Source organism: Bos taurus, chromosome 10, assembly GCF_002263795.3.
Source record: "Bos taurus isolate L1 Dominette 01449 registration number 42190680 breed Hereford chromosome 10, ARS-UCD2.0, whole genome shotgun sequence".
In the NCBI taxonomy this organism is placed as follows: domain Eukaryota; kingdom Metazoa; phylum Chordata; class Mammalia; order Artiodactyla; family Bovidae; genus Bos; species Bos taurus.
In genome coordinates this window covers 3,097,710-3,120,957 of record NC_037337.1, presented here as the reverse complement: position 1 = coordinate 3,120,957, position 23,248 = coordinate 3,097,710, and the positions used below count along the sequence as shown (strand labels likewise).

At 37.8% G+C, this 23,248-nt stretch overlaps 1 protein-coding gene across 3 annotated transcripts in view; it reads right to left on the bottom strand.

The window, feature by feature from the left end:
• KCNN2 (potassium calcium-activated channel subfamily N member 2) overlaps window positions 1-23,248 on the bottom strand; it is a 495,496-nt gene that overhangs the window by 307,673 nt on the left and 164,575 nt on the right. Inside the window, exon 3 of one of the 3 annotated variants that reach the window (XM_059890244.1) lies at window positions 12,707-13,088. The exons of the other annotated variants lie outside the window; for them this stretch is intronic. The gene's annotated coding sequence lies outside the window, so the exon portion shown is untranslated. The remainder of the gene's footprint in view (window positions 1-12,706; window positions 13,089-23,248) is intronic. 3 annotated transcript variants of the gene reach the window in all.

Here is a 23,248-nt window from a genome sequence, read left to right as displayed (position 1 = left end):
TTCAAAAGCAGAGACATTACTTTGCGAACAAAGGTCCGTCTAGTCAAGGCTATGGTTTTTCCAGTGGTTATGTATGGAAATGAGAGTTGGACTGTGAAGAAAGCTGAGCGCTGAAGAATTGATGCTTTTGAACTGTGGTGTTGGAGAAGACTCTTGAGAGTCCCTTGGACTGCAAGGAGATCCAACCAGTCCATTCTAAGGGAGATCAGTCCTGGGTGTTCTTTGGAAGGACTTATGCTAAAGCTGAAACTCCAATACTTTGGCCACCTCATGTGAAGAGCTGACTCATTGGAAAAGACTCTGATGCTGGGAGGGATTGTGGGCAAGAGGAGAAGGGGACAACAGAGGATGAGATGGCTGGATGGCATCACCGACTTAATGGACATGAGTTTGAGTGAATTCCAGGAGTTGGTGATGGACAGGGAGGCCTGGTGTGCTGCGATTCATGGGGTTGTAAAGAGTCAGACACGACTGAGTGACTGAACTGAACTGAAAACAGACACTAGTTTTGCTATTTTAGAATTTTTTTCTCTGTCTTTATATCCAACCATAAAATATTTTTAAATGTTTTGACAAAATTTTTTTTAAAGTTCACAGGACAATCCAAATTTTTCTCATTGATCATTAAGGTCCTTTTGTACATTTCCTATTTGCACAGTCATTACCATGGTTCTGCACTTCTGGGCATAGTGAATACTCTTTGAGCAGTTTGCTGTATTATTATGGCACTTTGTTCTGAAATTAGAGGATCTCTATATGACAAAAACTACACTGGCACTCTTTTTCTTTCTGTCCTTCATTTCCAAACCAACACACTGTGTTTTGATCAAGCTTAGGTTATCAGTCCCTTACAAAATCTGGGGTGGGCACAGATCACACATGACCTGAGATGGTCTACACCTAGTCCCACGCCCATCAAGTCACTGTCCTTTCTATATACCTGCACCACACCTGGAGGCATTGCTCCAGACATTCCTGCTTGAGGACAATGGAGAAGAACTACCTCCACACTCCTCAAAGAACTCAAGATAGTCTGCCAGATCCCACTGTGGTAAGGCCTGTGTGAGCACGTTCTTAGCAAGTTCAGTATACTGAAAAAGATCAGATGAGTTAATGACTTTCTGCTGTTGATCAAATTACTCAATCCATCACTTGAAAGAGAATCTGAAATCTGCTTTCAATTCTGGTCCTTTTATTTAAAAGTGTTCAGAAGTTACTCAAGAAGAAAATGTGGGCCCTATTTTCAGCATTTTGCTAGCTTCTTGATACTTGTCAATAAAAGCCAGGCTTCCCCAGTGGGTTGGCAGGTAAAGAATCCGCCTGCAATGCAGGAGATACAGGAGATGTGGCTTTGATCCCTAGGTTAGGAAGACCCCTGGAGTGGAAAATGGCAACCCACTTCAGTATTCTTGGTGGGCTACAGTCCATGTGGTCAAAAAGACTCCGAGCAACTAAGCACGCAATAAGAGCCAGCTTAAATCTAAATAATTAAACTTTATACTGCCTTGTTGGGATCTTTTAGTCTAACTGGAATTTTTATGGGTCGACAGTGATGGAGATTCATCACTCAACTGAAGCACAAGAGAATCAGGCAGGTGGAGGGCACGGTCCCTGGCAGGCAGGGCAGGGGCACCAGCTCTTCCTCACTCCTTTGGTATCACTGATCCTACTCTCTAGAAAATGATGTAATCTTAACATTTCCAGGTAACCTAAGTTTTGTTTGATTTTCATTCTTGGAATGATGAGGCAGATTAGAGCAAGAATATTCTAACAAAAGTATTATTTTCTTCTGTATCAATTAAAAGGATTCCAGTAATTCATCAATTTATATTTTAGAAATTCCTATTAAATTATATTAGCTGATAAAAGCATTATTCATTGAGGCTTATAAATGAAGTAAGAGTAACATTGGGTTCTTCATTTGAAAGTTTAAAACCAACTGGCTTTGGAAATTATTTTGGGCGCATGACAATCACAAATGCTTTCCTGTTTAATCAGCCTTAAACTAATATAAGAGTCAGTCATATGAAACACAGTGTTAGAGTTTTTTGTTTTATGTGATGATAATGTTGACTTAACTTGGCACAATTATTGATCACTGTACAGCCTTTCTGTATTTTCAATGATTTATTCTCCTCTATAAACAAATCAGTTCAGAGGCCAAAATATATCATTACAATAGGTAGAAGTTCATAGACATGAAAAATGACCCTGACATTGTTTCTCTTCTAAAAATCTCAAGACCACAATTTATCTCTACATTAAAGTTTAGACCACTCTTGCTGCCTGAAGCAATCACAATAATTTTTATCAAACAGGATATATAATCACCCCAAATTACATTTAGTAGGTGCTTTTTATGAGTGCAAAATTTTAAAAGACAGTGTTTCTTGGTCTTTTTAGTATTAGACACACTTTTTTACCTCAAAATATTTGAGAATTTACTGAAACAACTTTATAGAGAAGCTATTCGCACTTATAAAGGCAGGAATTCAAATTAGGGACAATTCAACCAACAGATTAGAGGAAACCAGAAATCAAAATCATGACGCTACCCTGAAGCCTGAAGACTATCCTGATGCAGCAAGAAGTTATTTCTATTTTAGGAAACCTATTTGTATATCTTAAATCCCCAAGGGCTGTGAGGCTACAGTAACTACTGGCCCTTCAGAGCAAATTCTCCATAAGTTTTAGTGGAGGTGGCATGAGCAAGGGAGGGAAAGAACAAGATGTGGGCAGCTCAAGAAAGCACTTCTTGGCTTCGTGTGTGAGGCGTGCTGGCTCATTCCCAGCTTTTCAACTCGTCTCCAACTCACTCAATGGCCTTGGCAGAGTTGTTTAACCATCATGGACCCTCCTTTCCCCATCTGTAAAACGAATGGCTTGAACTAGATCACCTCATGCAGTTCTGTGTGTTTGTCTCTTTCATTTTCTTGAGAAAGAATATTGAAATTTCTCAAGAAAATTGCTTATATTGTTATTTTACAGTCATATAAATTGCACTAGAGCAAACAGGCAAGCAGCCTTAACCAAAAAGACAGCTTCACTGTGGATGAAAGCCTGCTGTGAAAGAAATTAGAAAATTAACTTTTGGTATGGTTTCCATGTAAACTTAGGCAATTCATCTTTCCTCTCTGAACTTCATGCTAGTAACAACAGCCTCGAGAAGATTAAGTGAAATAATATAGGTGAAAGCACTTGGTGAAGTATGAAATGCTAAACAAATACAAGGTGTTTTATTATGAGTCTACAGAGATATCACATCCATCAATAATCCTGCTAACATTCTGGCCACTTTAAGTCTGACCAGACATCCAAATTCCTCTCCACCTCCCCCACCTGCATACCGAGTGCACCCTCTGACTGCAGGTTCAGAGTTTTTGATTAAGGAAGAAAATGATCCAGATTTTCCATTGGGATAATTATTTTCATTAACTTTGACACCTTAATCAGCCTTTATTATTTCAAGGATTTAAATATTTTATCAGTACCTGCTTTGCTTGATGAATTTGTTTGCAACTGGCTGAGCACTTTAAGACAATTCTTTTGAAACAGCTAATGCATTGTAAACCCATCAATTCTTGGGTTTTATGCTGAGTAATTTGACAGCCATTAACATTTTTTGGCTTTATTTTATTTAAGGCTTTCACCTGCATGCTTACCATTGAGTTATAGAAAAATCAAGCAGTTTTAGGAGTTCCAAAATGAAAGCACCATTTCAAGTGATAAGCAATCTCACTAAGAAAATGAATTTGAATTTATGACTTTAGGGGCCCATAACCTGTGCTACTAGACTCATTGAGCAAAGCTGTAGGTAGCACAGTTAATCAAAGACATAAATATAAAACCAAGAAACTGTTGCTGTTGTCCCAAACTTCAGCAAAGAAATATGTCTGGGCTAGTGCCTGGAAAAATCTACACACTTACTTTTCTATCTCTCTTTGTGTGTGTGTATGCGTGCATGTGCATATTTAAAGAAACAAGCAAACAATCTTTCTAGCTATCAGGTCCAATTTTTCTACTGATGATTCTGTCTGGATTCTGTTCACTACTTGCTGCAAAAGAAAAATGGTGCAGTCTCTTTAACTTCCCATTCAGATTTTCAGGAAGTTCCGGAATTTAGGAACAGGGCTAAGTCGATATGAATGAAACATCTTTAGAGGCTGCCTTTTCATTCTTGACTTGCATAACCACACTACTCAGGAGCATCCTCATATACGCTTGTATATTACTGGACCAACAACTGAGGCTAGGTTTGCCAGCTGTCACTGAAATTCAACATTAACTATATTCATCCTGTATCTATTTTTGGTGAGTCCTTCCTTTTGGGATCCTGTACTTACACTCTGCAGTGATTGAAGACAGGGATTTAAGAGTGCTTTTATACTAATAAAGGACTCTAGATAGAAGCCTGCTCATTTCCTGCCCAACGGAGAAGGTGATGGCAACCCACTCTAGTACTTTTGCCTGGAAAATCCCATGGACGGAGGAGCCTGGTAGGCTGCAGTCCATGGGGTAGCAGAGTTGGACACGACTGAGTGACTTCACTTTCACTTTTCACTTTCATTCAATGGAGAAGGAAATGGCAACCCACTCCATTGTTCTTGCCTGGAGAATCCCAGGGATGGTGGAGCCTGATGGGCTGCCGTCTATGGGGTTGCACAGAGTCGGACACGACTGAAGTGACTTAGCAGCAGTAGCAGCATCTCCTGCCCAAAGTGAAACTTCCTTTGATCCTTGGTGGTTCAGAGGGTAAAGAGTCTGCCTATAATGCAGGAGACCTGGGTTTGATCCTACATCAGGAAGATTCCCTGGAGAAGGGAACAGCAACCCACTCCACCATACTTGCTTAGAGAATTATATGGACAGAGGAACCTGGCATGCTATAGTCCATGAGGTCACAAAGAGTCGGACATAACTGAGTGACTAACACACATAACCTAAGTAGCCACCGAATTGTTGGTATGTGGTTGACACTATATGTCACTGTAGCTTTTTGTTTCCTTTCTTGTTATCTGTAAGAATTTACGATACCTTTTGTCCAAGCTACGATTTAAAAAAAATTAGATTTAGGTGTTTTTTTTTTTTTCAGTATGAAATATACTGCTGCTGCTAAGTCACTTTAGTCGTGTCCAACTCTGTGCGACCTCATAGATGGCAGCCCACCAGGCTCCTCCATCCATGGGATTTTCCAGGCAACAGTACTGGAGTGGGGTGCCATTGCCTTCTCTGATGAAATATACTATGTTCTAAGAAATGTGTATTGGAGAAAGGAATAGCAAACCACTCCAGTATTCTTGCCTTGAGAACCCCATGAGCAGTATGAAAAGACAAAAGATAATAACACCAGAAGATGAGCCCCCCAGGTCAGTAGGTGTCCAGTATGCTACAGGGGAAGAGCAAAGAAATAGCTCCAGAGAGAATGAAGAGGCTAGGCCAAAGCACAAACAATGCTTCATTCCAGATGTGTGTGGTGGTGAAAATGAAGTCCGAGGCTGTAAAGAACAGTATTGCATAGGAACCTGGAATATTAGGTCCATGAATCAAGGTAAATTGGATGTGGTGAAGCAGGAGATGGCAAGAATGAACAGCTGTATTTTAGGAATCAACAGGAATGGGTGAATTTAATTCAGAAAACCATTGTATCTATGACTGTGGGCAAGAATCCCTTAGAAGAAACAGAGCAGCCTTCAGAGTCAACAAAAGAGTCTGAAATGCAGTACTTGAGTGAAATCTCAAAAATGGCAGAATAATCTCTGTTCATTTCCAAGGCAAACCATTCAATATAACAGTAATCCAAGTCTATGCCCCAACCACTAATCCCCAAGAAGCTGGAGTTGAACAGTTCTATGAAGACCTACAAGATCTTCTAGAACTAACAACAACAACAAAAAGAAATGTCCTTTTCATCAAAGGGGATTAGAATGAAAAAGTAGGAAATCAAGAGATACCAAACAGGGAAGTTTGGCCTTGGAGTACAAAATGAAGCAGGGCAAAGGCTAGCAGAGTTTTGTCAAGAAAACACACCGGTCATAGCAAAAACCCTCTTCCAACAAGCTCTACACATGGACATCACCACATGGTCAGTACTGAAATCAGACTGATAATATTATTTGCAGCCAAAGATGCAGAAAGCTCTATACAGTCAGCAAAAACCTGGAGCTGACTGTGGCTCAGATCATCAGCTCCTTATTGCAAACTTCAGACTCAAATTGAAGAAAGTAGGGAAAATTACTAGGCCATGCAAGTATGACCTAAATCAAATCCCTTATGATTATACAGTGGAGGTGACAAATAGATTCAAGGGATTAGATCTGGTAGGGAAAGTATCTGAAGAACTATGGATGGAGGTTTGTAACATTTACAGGAGGTGGTGACCAAAACCATCCCAAAGAAATGCAAGAAGGCAAAGTGGTTGCCAGAAGAGGCTTTACATGTACCTGAGGAAAGAAAAGAAGTGAAAGGCAAAGGAGAAAGGAAGGATATACCCAACTGGATGCAGAATTCCAGAGAATAGCAAGGAGAGATAAGAAAGTCTTCTTAAGTGAACAATGCAAAGAAATAGAGGAAAACAACAGAATGGGAATGACTAGAGATCTCTTCAAGAAAATGGGAGACACCAAGGGAGCATTTTATGTGAAGATAGGCACAATAAAGAACAGAAAAGGAAAGGACCTAACAGAAGCAGAAGAGATTAAGAAGAGGTGGCAAGAATACACAGAAGAATTCTACAAGAAAGGTCTTAATGACCTAGATAACTGCCATGGTGTGGTCACTCAACTAGAGCCAGACATCCTGGAGTGTGAAGTCAAGTGGCCCTTAGGAAGCATCACTATGAACAAAGGTAGTGGAGGTAATAGAATTCCACCTGGGCCATTTCAAATCCTAAAAGACGATGCTGTTGAAATGCTGCACTCAATATGTCAGCAAATTTGGAAAACAGCAGTGAACACATGACTAGAAAAGGTCAGTTTTCATTCCACTCCAAAACAAGGGCTAAGCCAAAGAATGCTCAAGCTAGTGTACAATTGTGCTCATTTCACATCATAGCAGGGTTATGCTCAAAATCCTTCAAGCTAGGCTAAGCAGTACGTGAACTGAGAACTTTCAGATGTATAAGCTGGGTTTAGAAAAGGCAGAAAAACCAGAGGTCAAATTGCCAAAATCACTGGATCATAGAAAAAGCAAGAGAATTCCAGAAAAACATCTATTTCTGCTTCATTGACTACACTAAAGCCTTTGACCTTGTGGATCACAACAAACTGTAGAAAGTTCTTCAGGAGATGAGAACACCAAATCACCTTACCTGTCTCCTGAGAAACCTGTATGTATGTCAAGAAGCAACAGTTAGAACCATTTATGGAACAATGAACTGGTCAAAAATTGGGGAAGGAGTACATCAAGGCTGTATATTGTCACCCTGATTATTTAACTTACATGAAGAGCACATCATGTGAAATGCCAGGCTGGATGAATTACAAGCTGGAATCAAGAATGCTGGGAGAAATATCAATAACCTCAGATAGGCAGATGACACCATTCTTATGGCAGAAAGTAAAGAGGAACTAAAGAGCCTCTTGATGAGGTTGAAAGAAGAGAGTGAAAAAGCTGGCTTCAAACTCAACATTAAAAACCAAGATCATGGCATCCAGTCACATTACTTCATGGCAAACAGATGGGGAAAATGTGGAAACAGTGACAGATTTTATTTTCTTGGGCTCCAAAATCACTATGGACAGTGACTGCAGCAATGAAATTAAAAGACATTTGCTCTTTGGAAGAAAAGCTATGACAAACCTAGACAGAGTATTAAAAAACAGAAACGTCACTTTGCCTACAAAGTCCATATGGTCAAAGCTATGATTTTTCCAGTAGTCATGCAGGAATGTGAGAGTTGGACCATTAGGAAGGCCGAGTGGGGAAGAATTGATGCTTTTGAACTGTGATGTTGGAGAAGACTCTTGAGAGTCCCTTGCACTGCAAGGAGATCCAACCAGTCCATCCTAAAGAAAACCAAACCTGAATATTCATTAGAAGGACTGATGCTGAAGTTGAAGCTGTAATGCATGGGCCACTTGATACAAAGACCAACCCTTTAGAAATGACCCAGATGCTGGGAAAGATTGAAGGAAGGAGGAGAAGGGGGCAACATAGGATGAGATGGTTGGATGGCATCATAAACTCAATGGACACAAGTTTGAGTAAACTCCAGGAGATAGAAGGACAGGGAAGTCTGATGTACTACAGTCTGTGGGGTTGCAAAGAGTCAGACATGACTGAGCAACTAACACACAATATATACATAACATATATATATAATATTTAATGTGATATATTATAATATAATTAATTTTAATTTTAAAAGTATTGATATAACACATTTTGTATTTAATTTACTTGTGTTGAACTATCTTGCATACCTAAAAGTTAGTTTTACTTACTCACAGATTATTATTCTTTTAATATATGCCTGGATTAGATAAATTGACATATTATATAAATATTCCCAACATTTTTTATAAATGAAATCATCTTTAGTTCTTAGAGATCTCTGTAAGGTTTGGTTTAGAGTTTTTCTGCTTTCTTAAAATGAATTAGGAAGCTTCCATTTTTTACTTTAATTATTTAAGTAATTACAGGCATTACATTTGAAAAATGTTCAGTCAGAATTCAGCTATGAAATTATCTCAGTCTAAGGCTCCAAAAAGTTTAGATTTCTAATTATCTTTTGAAATCTCCTATGGCCATTGCTGGTTTGGTGTTTACAGTTGATGATTCAAAGGCTTTCACACCTGGGACATTAAGTGACGATTTCAGAAAGCTTCCTCAAGAAAAGTGGTAAAATGCTTGGTTGGGAAGAGCAAAGTCCTACCAGAAAACCACTGGGGAGTTGCTTTATTAGCTTACACTGCAAAGAATCACCTCTCCTACTTGGATCTGAGTAACCTCTGGAAGCAGTAGAATAATCGAACCCAAACAAGAAGCTTTATTTGCTCCTTTGTTGAGTGTTCCTTCAACCAATAGGGAAAAAAAACAAAACAAAACAAAAAAAAAAACAAGGTTCTAGCCCATTTTCTTTGTCCCCAAACCTGCTTTGCCCCAGTTAGATTTTAAAGCATTTTAAAACAAAGTCAGGAAATAAAATGGTCATTTTCATTGCAGAACTAATTGTTTAAGCTCCTAAAGATATTTCTCTAAATATTTCAATAAGCCTTTCCTCTCTGGCCTCTCTTCCTCATACTAGTTAACTTTCCCCTCTTCCTTCTCATAGTTTTCAGTGTCTTTTTATCAGGCAGCTTAAGTATGTTCCCTAATGCCAGGCGTTTCCTACATCATTCTGTTTATAATTTTATCTTTGCTTCCCTGAGTGAACTATCTTCCCAACCCTCCTGCCAGCTACACCCCCACATCAGGCATGGGCTTCTTTCCACCATGCTCTTATTGTTGCTTTGAGTCACCAGAATCAACTTCCACAGAACACACTAACTCAGCAGTGGTCCCTTCCTGAAATGATTTAATTGCTTCTGACTCAATACCTGGACTTCTCCTGATCACTAGCAATGTCCAAGTTAAATCTATTGTTTTAGAAAGTGAATCATATTGAGCATGCTGTACCACTGGGAGATGAGATGCAGAATGAGCTGTTAAAGGAGATATCGACAAGCTCAAAAATAAAATTAAGTCACATGAAGATAGTCAGAAAGACCGTTTGTACTTTGTGTTCTCCTTCATCTCAGAGCAACATAAAAAAAAAAAAAAAAAAACAGGCACACATTTTATGAGGGAAGTGCCTTGCATTTTGATCTGCATAGAAGGAGATAGATAGCTCAGTCTGACCTACTACTGCACATACTCCATGTGATAGAACCCAGATTTTTTTAAAATTAAATTTTAGTACAATAAAGACCAGTAACCCAATTTTTATATTTTACATTTCAACCCTAAAAGCAAGAAAAGTATGGATCCTAACAGGAACACTGGATATTTTCCAGAACACAAAAGATTACACTGGAAATATTTTGAAAGGATTAACTTGAGGATCACAAGGAATCTTTCTGAGAAAATCTCCACTATTTAATTGTATGTCACCTTGATTCTGATAACCTGCTATCTTACTTCTGAATTATGCTTCTTGTACTTGGTACATGAGCTAGAGTCAACTGTGGACCAAATGTTCCATGTGTTCCCAGACATGTTCCAGCCATCCTTGTGGTGAGCTGGGTTAGCCAATGGGGCTGTGAACTCAACTGCCACTTCTGAGCTGAGTCAGTTAAAGCTGGATGTGCTCACCCCGTTCTCTTCTTCCTTATGCTGCTACAACCTAAGAGGCCACAGGTGAGAACACAGCATCATAAGACTGAGACAGCCATATCTCTGAGTTACCTGATGGAGGACAGCCTCTGTCAATCGTAGCAAGCTTTGTGTGAGTTAAAAATATATCTGCTGGCTAAGCCACTGAGCTGCTGCTTCAGCTAAGTCGCTTCAGTCATGTCCGACTCTGTGCGACCCCAGAGATGGCAGCCCACCAGGCTCCCCCGTCCCTGGGATTCTCCAGGCAAGAACACTGGAGTGGGTTGCCATTTCCTTCTCCAATGCATGAAAGTGAAAAGTGACAGTGAAGTCGCTCAGTCGTGTCTGACTCGTAGTGACCCCCATGGACTGCATCCTACCAGGCTCCTCTGTCCTTGGGATTTTCCAGGCAAGAGTACTGGAGTGGGGTGCCATTGCCTTCTCCGAAGCCACTGAGATTCCGGGCTTTATCAGTTGTATTAGCTAGCATGAATTGCCCTAAATGATACAGTGTATAATCACAGGACAATAGGGCAGAAAAGGACTTAAGAGATCACCTGTTCCAGCAAGTTTCTAACTTTTGATTTGACTTATCAACAGGAAAACTTTATCACATGGAATACAAAAAAGGTAGAGATGAAAGCGAAGCTTCTTTGTTTGTAGCATTGGTAGATCTCCTAGATTTCTAGCCTTGTCTCATCTTCCTTTCCTCTACTCCACCTTCATCTACCAAAATATCTCCAACATCCACACATTCATAGACATACAAAGCAAAGTTGTCACAGGACATAGTTTGAAAGGTGCTAATGTAGCCCAACTTCCTCAATTTACAGATGTTCTAGGAGCTTCAGAGAGCAAAACCAGGGCTATTTCTTTGCGTGTGTGCACACAAGAGAGACAGAAAGAAATTTTTGAGAAGAGAGTTTGTGATGATGGTCTATTGGTTTGCCTCTAGGGTGAAGTCCTGCCCACTAACCACCTGGTGTTGCTGAATGAATATTCACTGGTTCAATATTTATCAAAAGATGCATCAATGTTTGTATATATCCAAGGTACCAATAAAAATTTAAAATGTAAATGGGAAATGCTGCAAGCACACTGAAAATGAGTCTGATATTATATCCTAGGGATGAACCACAAAACTTCTGTGATTCAGACATTCCAATTTCACGAATATATGCTGAAGAGAAACATATACACATGCACCAACAGAATTTCCAGTCAAGGGTAGTTTAGTAGCGCTGTTCACTACTGGAAGAACCTATTGTGAATAGTGATCTACCATGGGAGAGCTCACGACTGTGAGGTGGTATATTTCACAAAAGTTAAAAAGAACAAAGTGTAGTGGCATATAAAGTATAGATGAATCTTGGCAATTTAATATTAAAAAATTAATTCCAAAAGACTACGTATTGTATGATATTCTTTTTTATAGGTTTAAACAATAAGTGTGTGCAAAAATGTGTGTAAATGAATATGTGTAGTATACATGGAAGTAACAGACACAGATTTCACACATAAGAAGAAAGGATAATATTTAGCCTAGATTAAGAAAGACAATGGAACCAAAGTTATATGGTTAGATGAAGGGAAAATCAGTTGTGTCTGATTCTTTGCAACCCCATGGACTATACAGTCCATGATATTCTCCAGGCCAGAATACTGGAGTGGGTAGCCTTTCTGTTCTCCAGGGGATCTTCCCAACCCAGGGATCGAACCCAGGTCTCCTGCATTGCAGGTGGATTCTTTACCACCTGAGCCACAAGGGAAGCCCAAGAATACTGGAGTGGGTAGCCTATCCCTTCTCCAGCAGATCTCCCCAACCCAGGAATCGAACTGGGGTCTACAAACTGCACTATGAGGGAAGCATGTGGTTAGATGCCAGTCATTATTTCCAAGGTGTTAGCTTTGGCTTTAGGTTTGTGTTCATATTTGCTTATCATTATTATTATTTTTGAATATTCAGCATTGTGATTTTTTTTAATTCTTAATTTTTAAATTTATTTATTTTAATTGGAGGCTAATTACTTTACGATACTGTAGTGGATTTTGCCATACATTGACATGAATCAGCCATGGGTGTACATGTGTTCCCCATCCTGAACCCCCCTCCCACCTCCCTTCCCATCCCATCCCTCAGGGTCATCCTAGTGCACCAGCCCTGAGCACCTTGCCTCATGCATCAAACCTGGACTGGCGATTCATTTCACACATGGTAATATACATGTTTCAATGCTATACTTTAAAATCATCTGACCCTTGCCATAGATATATGTGGACCAATACTGAGTATGTGATTTGAACCAAGAATGATTAATATAACTCTGGGCCTTCAATCTAAAAGAAAAAAATAATAATGTTAAAAATACTCCAATGGATTTTATGACAAAAAAAGAAGCAAAACTTGTTTCCTCACCTCTCCATAAGCACACCCAACACAGTCTTGGCTTGTTGTTGTTCAGTTGCTAAGTTGTGTCTGACTCTTTGTGACCCCATGGACTGCAGAACTCCAGGCTTCCCTGTCCCTCACTATCTCCCAGAGTTTATTCAAACTCATGTCCATTGAGTTGGTGATGGCATCTAACCATCTCATCCTCTTTCTCCCCCTTCTCCTGTCCTCAATCTTTCCCAGCATCAGGGTCTTTTCCAATGAACAGGCTTTGTATCAGGTGGTCAAAGTATTAGAGCTTCAGCTTCAGCATCAGTCCTTCCAATGAATATTCAGGCTTGGTTTCCTTTAGGATAGACTGGTTGGATCTCCTTGCAGTCCAAGGGACTCTCAAGAGTCTTCTCCAGCACTGTAGTTTGAAAGAATCAACTTTTCATCACTCAGCCTTCTTTATGATCCAACTCTCACACCCCTACATGACTACTAGAAACACAAATTTGGCTACTCTTGGTTTAAATATTGAAGGGAAAATAAGCAATTATCTGAAAATATCAGTAGCTTTTGGAAAGACAGAAAAAGAACTATTCTAGCTGGCTGCTGCTACTGCTGCTGCTAAGTCACTTCAGTCGTGTCCGACTCTTGTGTGACCCCATAGATGGCAGCCCACCAGCCTCCCCGGTCCCTGGGATTCTCCAGGCAAGAACACTGGAGTGGGTTTCCATTTCCTTCTCCAATGCATGAAAGTAAAAAGTGAAAGGGAAGTCACTCAGTCGTGTCCTACTCTTCACAACCCCATGGACTGCAGCCTACCAGGCTCCTCTGTCCATGGGATTTTCCAGGCAAGAGTACTGGAGTGGGGTGCCATCGCCTTCTCCTCTAGCTGGCTAACAGAGTACAAATGGTAAATGATAGCCAATTTAAGAGTAATAATGGACTTTCATGCCTTAAGGGGGGGGAAATATATATGCACACACACATACATATATGAAATCCATTAAATTATGAATGTTGACCTATATACAAATGCTCACCAAAGAAGGATAAAGTGACACCAGAATACATAAAACAGACTTTGAATGCATTCTACTTCTCTTTTTATTTACTTTTACTTTTATTTTTTAAAATTTTTAATTGGAGGCTAATTACTTTATAATATTGTGGTAGTTTTTGCCATATATTCACATGAATCAGCCATGGGTGTATATGTGTTCCACATCTGGAACCTCCTCCCACCTCCCTCCCCATCTCATTCCTCAGGGTCATCCCAGTGCACCAGCCCTGAGCACCCTGTTTCATGCATCAAACCTGGACTGGCGATCTATTTCACATATGGTAATATACATGTTTCAATACTATTCTCTCAAATCATCCCACTCTCGTCTTCTCCCACAGAGTCCAAAAGTCTGCTCTTTACATCTGTGTCTCTTTTGCTGTCTCACATATAGTGTCATCATTACCATCTTTCTAAAATCCATATATATGCATTAATATACTGCATTGGTGTTTTTATTTCTGACTTACTTCACTCTGTATAATAGGCTCCAGTTTCATCCACCTCATTAGAACTGATTCAAATGCATTCTTTTTAATAGCTGAGTAATATTCCATTGTGTATATGTAACACAGCTTTTTTATCCATTCATCTGCTGATGGACATCTAGGTTGCTTCCATGTCCTGGCTATTGTAAACAGTGCTGTCATGAACATTGGGGTACATGTGTCTCTTTCAATTCTGGTTTCCTTGGTGTGTATGCCCAGCAGTGGAATTGCTGGGTTAGGTCATTTATTTTTCTGGAATTGACCTGCAGGAGTTGCTTGTGTATTTTTGAGATTAATTCTTTGCCAGTTGCTTCATTTGCTATTATTTTCTCCCGTTCTGAAGGCTGTCTTTCACCTTGCTTATAGTTTCCTTCATTGTGCAAAAGCTTTTAAGTTTAATTAGGTCCCATTTGTTTATTTTTGCTTTTATTTCCAGTATTCTGGGAGGTGGGTCATATAGGATCCTGCTGTGATTTATGTCAGAGAGTGTTTTGCCTATGTTCTTCTCTAGGAGTTTTATAGTTTCTGGTCGTATGTTTAGATCTGTAATCCATTTTGAGTTTATTTTTGTGTATGGTGTTAGACAGTGTTATAGTTTCATTCTTTTACAAGTGGATGACCAGTTTTCCCAGCACCACTTGTTAAAGAGATTGTCTTTTCTCCATTGTATATTCTTGCCTCCCTTTTCAAAGATAAGGTGTCCATAGGTGTGTGGATTTATCTCTGGGCTTTCTATTTTGTTCCACTTATCTATGTTTCTGTCTTTGTGCCAGTATCATACTGTCTTGATGACTGTTGATTTGTAGTAGAGCCTGAAGTCACACAGGTTGATTCCTCCAGTTCCATTCTTCTTTCTCAAGATCGCTTTGGCTATTCGAGGTTTTTTTTTTTTTGTATTTCCATAATAATTGTGAAATTATTTGTTCTAATTCTCTGAAAAATACCTTTGGTAGCTTGATAGGGATTGCATTGAATCTATAGATTGCTTTGGGTAGTATACTCATTTTCACTATATTGATTCTTCCGATCCATGAACATGGTATATTTTCCATCTATTTGTGTCATCTTTTATTTCTTTCATCAGTGTTTTATAGTTTTCTATATATAAGTCTTTTGTTTCTTTAGGTAGATATATTCCTAAATATTTTATTCTTTTCGTTGCAATGGTGAATGGAATTGTTTCCTTAATTTCTATTTGTGTTTTCTCATTGTTAGTGTATAGGAATGCAAGGGATTTCTGTGTGTTAATTTTATATCCTGCAACTTTACTATATTCACTGATTAGCTCTAGTAATTTTCTGGTGGAGTCTTTAGGGTTTTCTATGTAGAGGATCATGCCACCTACAAACAGTGAGAGTTTTAATTCTTCTTTTCCAATCTTGATTCCTTTTATTTCTTTTTATTCTTTGATTTCTGTAGCTAAAACTTCCAAAAGTATGTTGAACAGTAGTGGTGAGAGTGGGCATCCTTGTCTTTTTTGTGACTTTAGGGGAAATGCTTTCAATTTTTCACCATTGAGGATAATGTTTGCTGTGGGTTTATCATGAAAGTGAAAGTGAAGTTGCTCAGTCGTGTCCAACTCTTTGCGACCCCATGGACTGTAGCCTACCAGGCTCCTCGGTCCATGGAATTTTCCTGGCAAGAGTACTGGAGTGGGTTGCCATTACCTTCCCCAGGGGATCTTCCCAACCCAGGGATCGAAGCGGGGTCTCCCACATTGCAGGCAGACACTTTACCATCTGAGCCACCAGGGAAGATACCAGGGTTTATCATATATGGCTTTTATTATGTTGAGGTAGGTTATTTCTATGCCTGCTTTCTGGAGGGTTTTTTTTAATCATAAATGGATGTTGGATTTTGTCAAAGGCTTTCTCTGAATCTGTTGAGATAATCATATGGTTTTTATCTTTCAGTTTGTTAATGTGGTGTATCACATTGATTAATTTGTAAATATTGAAGAATCCTTGTTTCCCTGGGATAAAGCCCACTTGGTCATGATGTATGATCTTTTTAATATGTTGTTGGATCCTGTTTGTTAGAATTTTGTTAAGGATTTTTGCATCTATATCCATCAGTAATATTGGCCTGTATTTTTCTTTTTCTTTTTCTTTTTTTTTTTTTTGTGGCATCTTTGTCTGCTTTTGGTATTAGGGTGATGGTGGGCTCATAGAATGAGTTTGGAAGTTTACATTCCTCTGCAATTTTCTGGAAGAGTTTGAATAGGATAGGTTTTAGCTTTTCTCTAGATTTTTGGTAGCATTCAGCTGTGAAGCCATCTGGTCCTGGGCTTTTGTTTGCTGGAAGATTTCTGATTACAGTTTCATTTTCCGTGCTTGATATGGGTCTGTTAAGATTTTCTATTTCTTCCTGGTTCAGTTTTGGAAAGTTGTACTTTTCTAAGAATTTGTCCATTTCTTCCAGTTGTCCATTTTATTGGCATATAGTTGCTGATAGTAGTCTCATGATCCTTTGTATTTTTGTGTTGTTTGTTGTGATTTCTCCATTTTCATTTCTAATTTTGTTGATTTGATTCTTCTCCCTTTTTTTCTTGATGAGTCTGGCTAATGGTTTATCTATTTTATTTACCTTCACAAAGAACCATCTTTTAGCTTTGTTGATTTTGGCTATGGTCTCCTTTGTTTCTTTTGCTCTTATTTCTGCCCTAGTTTTTATGATTTATTTCCTTCTACTAATCCTGGGGTGGTTCATTTCTTCTTTGTCTAGTTGCTTTAGGTGTAGAGTTAGGTTATTTATTTGATTTCTCTCCTGTTTCTTGATGTAAGCTTATATTGCTATGAACCTTCCCCTTAGCACTGCTTTTACTGAATTTGATAGGCTTTGGGTTGTTGGTTTTCATTTTCATTTATTTCTATGTATATTTTTATTTCTTATTTTGATTTCTTCTGTGACTTGTTGGTTATTCAGAAGTGTGTTCTTTAGCCTCCATATGTTTTTATTTTTAGTAGCTTTTTTCCTGTAGTTGACATCTAATCTTACCGCATTGTGATCAGAAAAGATGCTTGAGGTGATTTCATTTTTTTTTAATTTACCAAGGATAGATTTATGGCCCAGGATGTGATTTATCCTAGAGAAGATTCCGTGTGCACTTGAGAAAAAGGTGAAATTGTTTTAGGGTGACATGTCCTATAGATATCAATTAGGTCTAACTGGTCCAATGTATCATTTAAAGTTTGTGTTTCCTTGCTAATTTTCTGTTTAGTTGATTACTTCTCTTTTCATATCCCAAACACTAGCATCCTGTACTTCCACTCTGCCTAGTTTTACTCTCTGACCAGGCAGGTTACCTAGAGCATGCTGATCAACTAGTTTTTATACCCGTTTCACCACTGGTTCTTGTGAGTGCAAGGGAGCAAAATTTTCCACCCCAAATTGTGTCTCTTTGGCATGAGGATTAATTCAAGCTGATAATTTTTAAGAAACAGAAGACTTAGAAAGTTTTTCATTTTACCTCTCCTTTATCTGCTAAAAAAATTTAGATTCCAGGCCTGTTTCTGGAAGAGAGCTATCACAAGAGGTATCTGCCTAGAGTATGCACTAAAATTGTAGAGGAAACTCCACAGGGACTAGAGATCAGAGTCTACTTTGTGTCCTGTTGTCTCTGTGTGGCCCAGTAAACATTTATTTACTTTTCTATTTTTATTTGAATTGCCTTCTTCCCCTCTGAAGTCCCAAACCACTATCTGCAACATCTTCTTTTGTCTTTAGCCAAAGATGATATTTAAGGTAAGGTCTTCGGCCGTTTTGGCAACTTACTTAGTTTCCCTGAGTCTCTCCCATGTATATATGCTATTAAAATTTTGTTTGATTTTTCTCTTGTTAATCTATCTCATGTCAATTTAATTTTTAGACCAGCCAGAAAAAACATACAGGAAAATTTCTTCCTCTCTGACATGAGCATTAGGAAATTAAAAAATCATTAATACAGGGTCTAATATTTAACATGTTTCAAAAAAAAAGTTGATTAAATATTTTAATCTCAAAGTAGACCAAAAGGAAAGTTGTTGAGATGCATATTCAGTGATGTTTTAAGTATGCTATAATATGATAAAACAGATGTAAGTCCTTTAAAAATAAATAGCTAAGTCTCATTTCTTCCGCTTTCCTTAAACTATTCATCCAGCAACATAGAAAAAGAAAAATATTCATATATTGGTAATCTATAGGTATAGTTTAGTGGCTTTCTATTAAATAATAAATATCCATTTATAGCATATTTTGAGTTTCAGAGTGATTATTTTGTTCTATTTGGTGCTGTTATAATGAAGGTAATGAATTTCATGTTCATTTTTGTGCTAGAATTCCATTAAAACATTTACTAAAATTAGGTAATTTTTAAACCATGGGAACTTAATTGCGTTAATTATCCTTTCTTAACCTCAAATGTTTTATAATGAAACTAAATAATGGATGCAATAATGAAGCAAAGGACAAGTTGGATTTGCATATTTTATAAACATGCTCAGGAAGTAACTGTGCTATTTTGTTTGGAATGGTAGTTAGGTTAATCATGTGTTGATGGAAGACAGAGCCCAATTTCCTTGGGGGAGGAAAAGGTGAAGAATGGTCACTTTGAAATGATGTCCTGGGATCCTCCTTTGCTCTCATATGGGAGAGGAGAATATAAGGTGTTCAGAAATATTCATATTTATATAGAAGTTGATTATGTAACTTGAAGCAGTTTTTTCATTGCCCCCCATGAGAGACATAAATATGCTTCATTTATTGAGTGAAAATCTAGACTTAGAAAATCCTTTCAAGCCTTTAGCTCATGAAATGTTCTGAGCTTGCTTCATGATATAAAGATTATTATTTAAAAAAAAAAAAGTTGAAGAGGCTGATGCATTTTTGCTCATTAGTTCCAGAAAGGTCCATTGCTCACTAGGCTGGTAGCCATCCTGCTCCAGTTGCTAGCTCCCACCTTTCCAGGTAAGTAGAATGTTTCCTTGGCTACTCTTCCTCACTTCCCTCTTACACACACACACACAACTGAGACTGCACATCCCTGACAACTGTAATGTAAGTAGCATGGTGTGCTTTTGGATCAGTATTTCTCCAAATGATATTTTATTGGGTGAAGAATCTATGAATAAAGAAACACTCTAATTCTTCTAGGAATTGTATTTTTTGATATGCTACAGTAGTTCAACATCATAGAGATAACAAGGCCTTGGGGGGAAGAAAAAAGAGGCACCTGAGCAAAACAGAGTATACTTTATCAAAATCTGACAGAAACTTGGAATTTAAGTGGACACTACTTTGTCTGCCTCAGAGTACATCATGCAAAATGCTGGGCTGGATGAATCACAAGCAGGAATCAAGATTGCTGGGAGAACAATAAATTCAGACATGCAGATAGTACCACCCTAAATGGCAGAAAGCAAAGAGGAACTAAAGAGCCTCTTCACGAGGGTGAAAGAGGAGAGTGAAAAAGCTGGCTTAAAACTCTACATTCAAAAAACTATGATCAAAAAAAAAAAAAAAAACTATGATCACAGAACCTGCTCCTATCACTCCATGGCAAATAGAAGGGAAAAGGTGAAAATAGTGACCGATTTCATTTTCTTAGGCTCCAAAATCCCCACAGACATTAACTGCAGCCATAAAATTAAAAGACACTTGCTCCTTGGAAGAAAAGTTATGACAAACCTAGACAGCACATTAAAAAGCAGAGACATCACTTTGCCTACAAAGGAACATATAGTCAAAGCTATGGCTTTTCCAGTAGTCACATACGGATGTAAGAGGTGGACTATAAAGAAGGCTGAGCACCAAAGAAATGATCCTTTTCAATTGTAGTGCTGGTGAAGACTCTTCAGTGTCCTTTGGACAGCTAGGAGATCAAACCAGTCAATCCAAAAGGAAATCAATCCTGAATATTCATTGGAAGGACTGATGCTAAAGCTGAAGCTCCAATACTTTGGCTACATGATGCAAAGACTGACTCATTGGAAAAGACCCTGATGTTGGGAAAGATTGAGGGCAGGAGGAAAAGGGGCCAACCCAGGATGAGATAGTTGAATAGCATCATCAACTCAATGGGCATGAGTTTGACCAACCTCCAGGAGATAGTGAAAGACAGAAGCCTGGAGTGCTACAGTTCATGGAATTACAAAGAGTCAGACATGACTTAGCAACTAAACAACAACAGCCCAATTTGTTTATCTGAGAAGAGAAACTCTACATCACACCTGTGGATGAAATGAAAAACCAAGTCAATCTTCTATTTCTGTTTACTGAAAGTTCTAATGTTATATTTGAGGAGAGAGCAAGAAAAACGTTATTTTTTTCCAAATTTCACATGGCCTATGAAAAATATTGTCAAATAAGATAAATGACACTTCTGAAAAATGACACTGCTGACACTCAGTTTTCTTCTGAGTAGAAATCAGAAAAAAAATTCCAGGAGATGTTTGACATAGTCAACAAAGTTTAAGAGACATGACTGCTATTAAATAAAAGGAGGTTGTTATAAATATTGAGGCAAAACATCAAATGAATGAGATAAGGAAGAATTACTAAAAAATAATGCTATACACAATTTAAAATTTGTGTTGTAGCAGGAAGGGTCAATTCTAAAAAGATGTGTATCAGGTAAGTGTATTAAAAACTCAAGGGCCATTTCAGAAGAATGGGACAAAATTAAATGCAAAAGGAGATGACTGATGTAGAGGATGGAAAACAGAACAAAGTCAGCAAACAAGTAGTTCTCTTAAGGGAAAGAACAGAAGAATCAGAACACCAGCAATCAGAGAAAAGCACAGTCAACATTTTCTGAGCAAATTGAAGTGTCTTCGTGTTCTAAGTATGACTGATTAAAATATACCTATTGATAAATTTCTGAACTATAAGAAAAAAGGGAATTCTTGTATTCATTAAGCTATCAGAATGAAGAAATAAATTCTGCATTGATTAATTCAGAAAAAAGGAAGTGGTTTCCCAAAAAGTATTCAAACTAGGCTGACTCCAAACCTTTTCACCATCACGAAGAAATAAATTCTGCATTGATTAATTCAGAAAAAAGGAAGTGGTTTCCCAAAAAGTATTCAAACTAGGCTGACTCCAAACCTTTTCACCATCACATAGAATATGAGCTGAGGAAAAAACATGCAAATAATGATAAGAGAAGACTGTGACCCAATTTTTAAAAATCTATGAAACTTATTTTTCATGAGCTAAGGCAGAAACTCGTCCTCAGACATGACATCTGGTATATGTATGTTGAGGTACATGAAGAGGTACTCTAACCCAGAAACAGAGAATTGAAAATTGCCTATCCCCTTAAAAAAGGACTAATTTAAAGAGTAAAAATCTGTTTCAAAAGGCAAGAAACTAAATTATTTTTGTATTTGGTAAAAATACTAAATAGAATATAATATTCCTGAAAATCAGTAATAAATATTCTTTCCTTCAAAAGCACCCTACTGCCTCCATGAACATCACTGCCAATCAATCACCTGCTGAGACCTTATGAAAACTCAGATTCCTACTCAACACGTTCTGAGTCTTCATTATCAATTTATTAGAATTGGCCTTTAAGATAAAACTATGTGTCATCACAGGATTAAAGACTAGAACTTTTCAAGCTAGAGAATATAATCCAAAGGGAATTCTTTCTTAAACATTCCAACAAACAAGATCATCTAAAGATAACAAAGAAACTGTGAAGAAAAACTTTTAGTTAAGACTGATTTATTGTGATATATTCCTTATTGAGACTATAGCAATGCATCCTCATGAATATGTAACAAGACCTGCTATAAACAGGAAATTACAAGGCTGGAATACATGGGGACAGATTGGAAGGCAATATGCAAATCTACAAAGATTATTGATGTCTACCAGTGACTGTCTAGTTTTTTTTTTTAATGAAATTTTTAATAATGTATAAAGGAAGAGAAGGAAATACTGAATGATTTAGGATGGACCTTTAATTTTTATAACACTAATTTAGTATTAAATTTAATGTAATACCTGGCAGACTAAATAGGATTGATGGCATGTGTTCTGATTCTACTTTCAATTCAGACAATACCATCAATTCTCTATTCCATGAAGCTTCTTACCTTAAAAATTTATTCCAATGTGCCATGTTCTACTCTAATTCAAAACAATAAGATGCGTGGCCAAATCACAGATTCTCAGTGGAATATAAAGTTACTGGGACTCTCACAATTTTTGCAACATTACTTAAATTCAAGCTATCAGTATATGCTTTAAAAGAAAAAAAAGAATGAAATTAGTGGACCAGAATTATGTTTTTTATTGAATTCCATTCATTTGAAAATATTTTTGCCAATTCAGATGCTAGTAATCTCAGATCCAATTATCTTACAGATCTGTGTACCAGTAACAGTCTAATGACAAGTAAAAGGTTTAAACAAACAAACAAAAAACCCAAGGAATTTTGTGGGAAGGTAAAAATTAGAAAAGAGGATAAGTGATTAAGTCATCCAGTGATGACCAGGAAACTGGAGGATTCACTTTTCCTATTTACACAAAATTTAACCAACCAAATCAACCTAAAATTTCTCTTTATTTGACTGTCACAGTTTTAAACCATAACTGGCAAACTTAGTTTACACTTGGATTAGAAAAATACTAGAAGCAGATGACTAATAGATGTGACTCTGGGTGTCACTACTTTAGCAGAATTGGTCATAATGTCATCCACTATCATGCATGTAATGAGACTGAAAATCAAAGAATAAACCAGTTTCCCCAGGCAACTTTAAAATAAAGACACCACTACTCCTTGGGTCTACTTTTGTCAATAATTCTGGGAAATGAATCCTACTTTAGTGTTTAAATTTCAGTTCGGTTCACTCCCTCAGTCATGTCCAACTCTCTGAGACTCCATGGAGTATTTAAACTTACCTTTCACAATCCTGCTTGTAAATACATTTAAAGGACAAAATTAATTTCCAATTCATCTCAAAACAAATGCAATCTCTTGCTGTTGTTTTTCAGTTACTTGGTCCTGTCTGACTATTTTGCGACTCCAAGGACTGC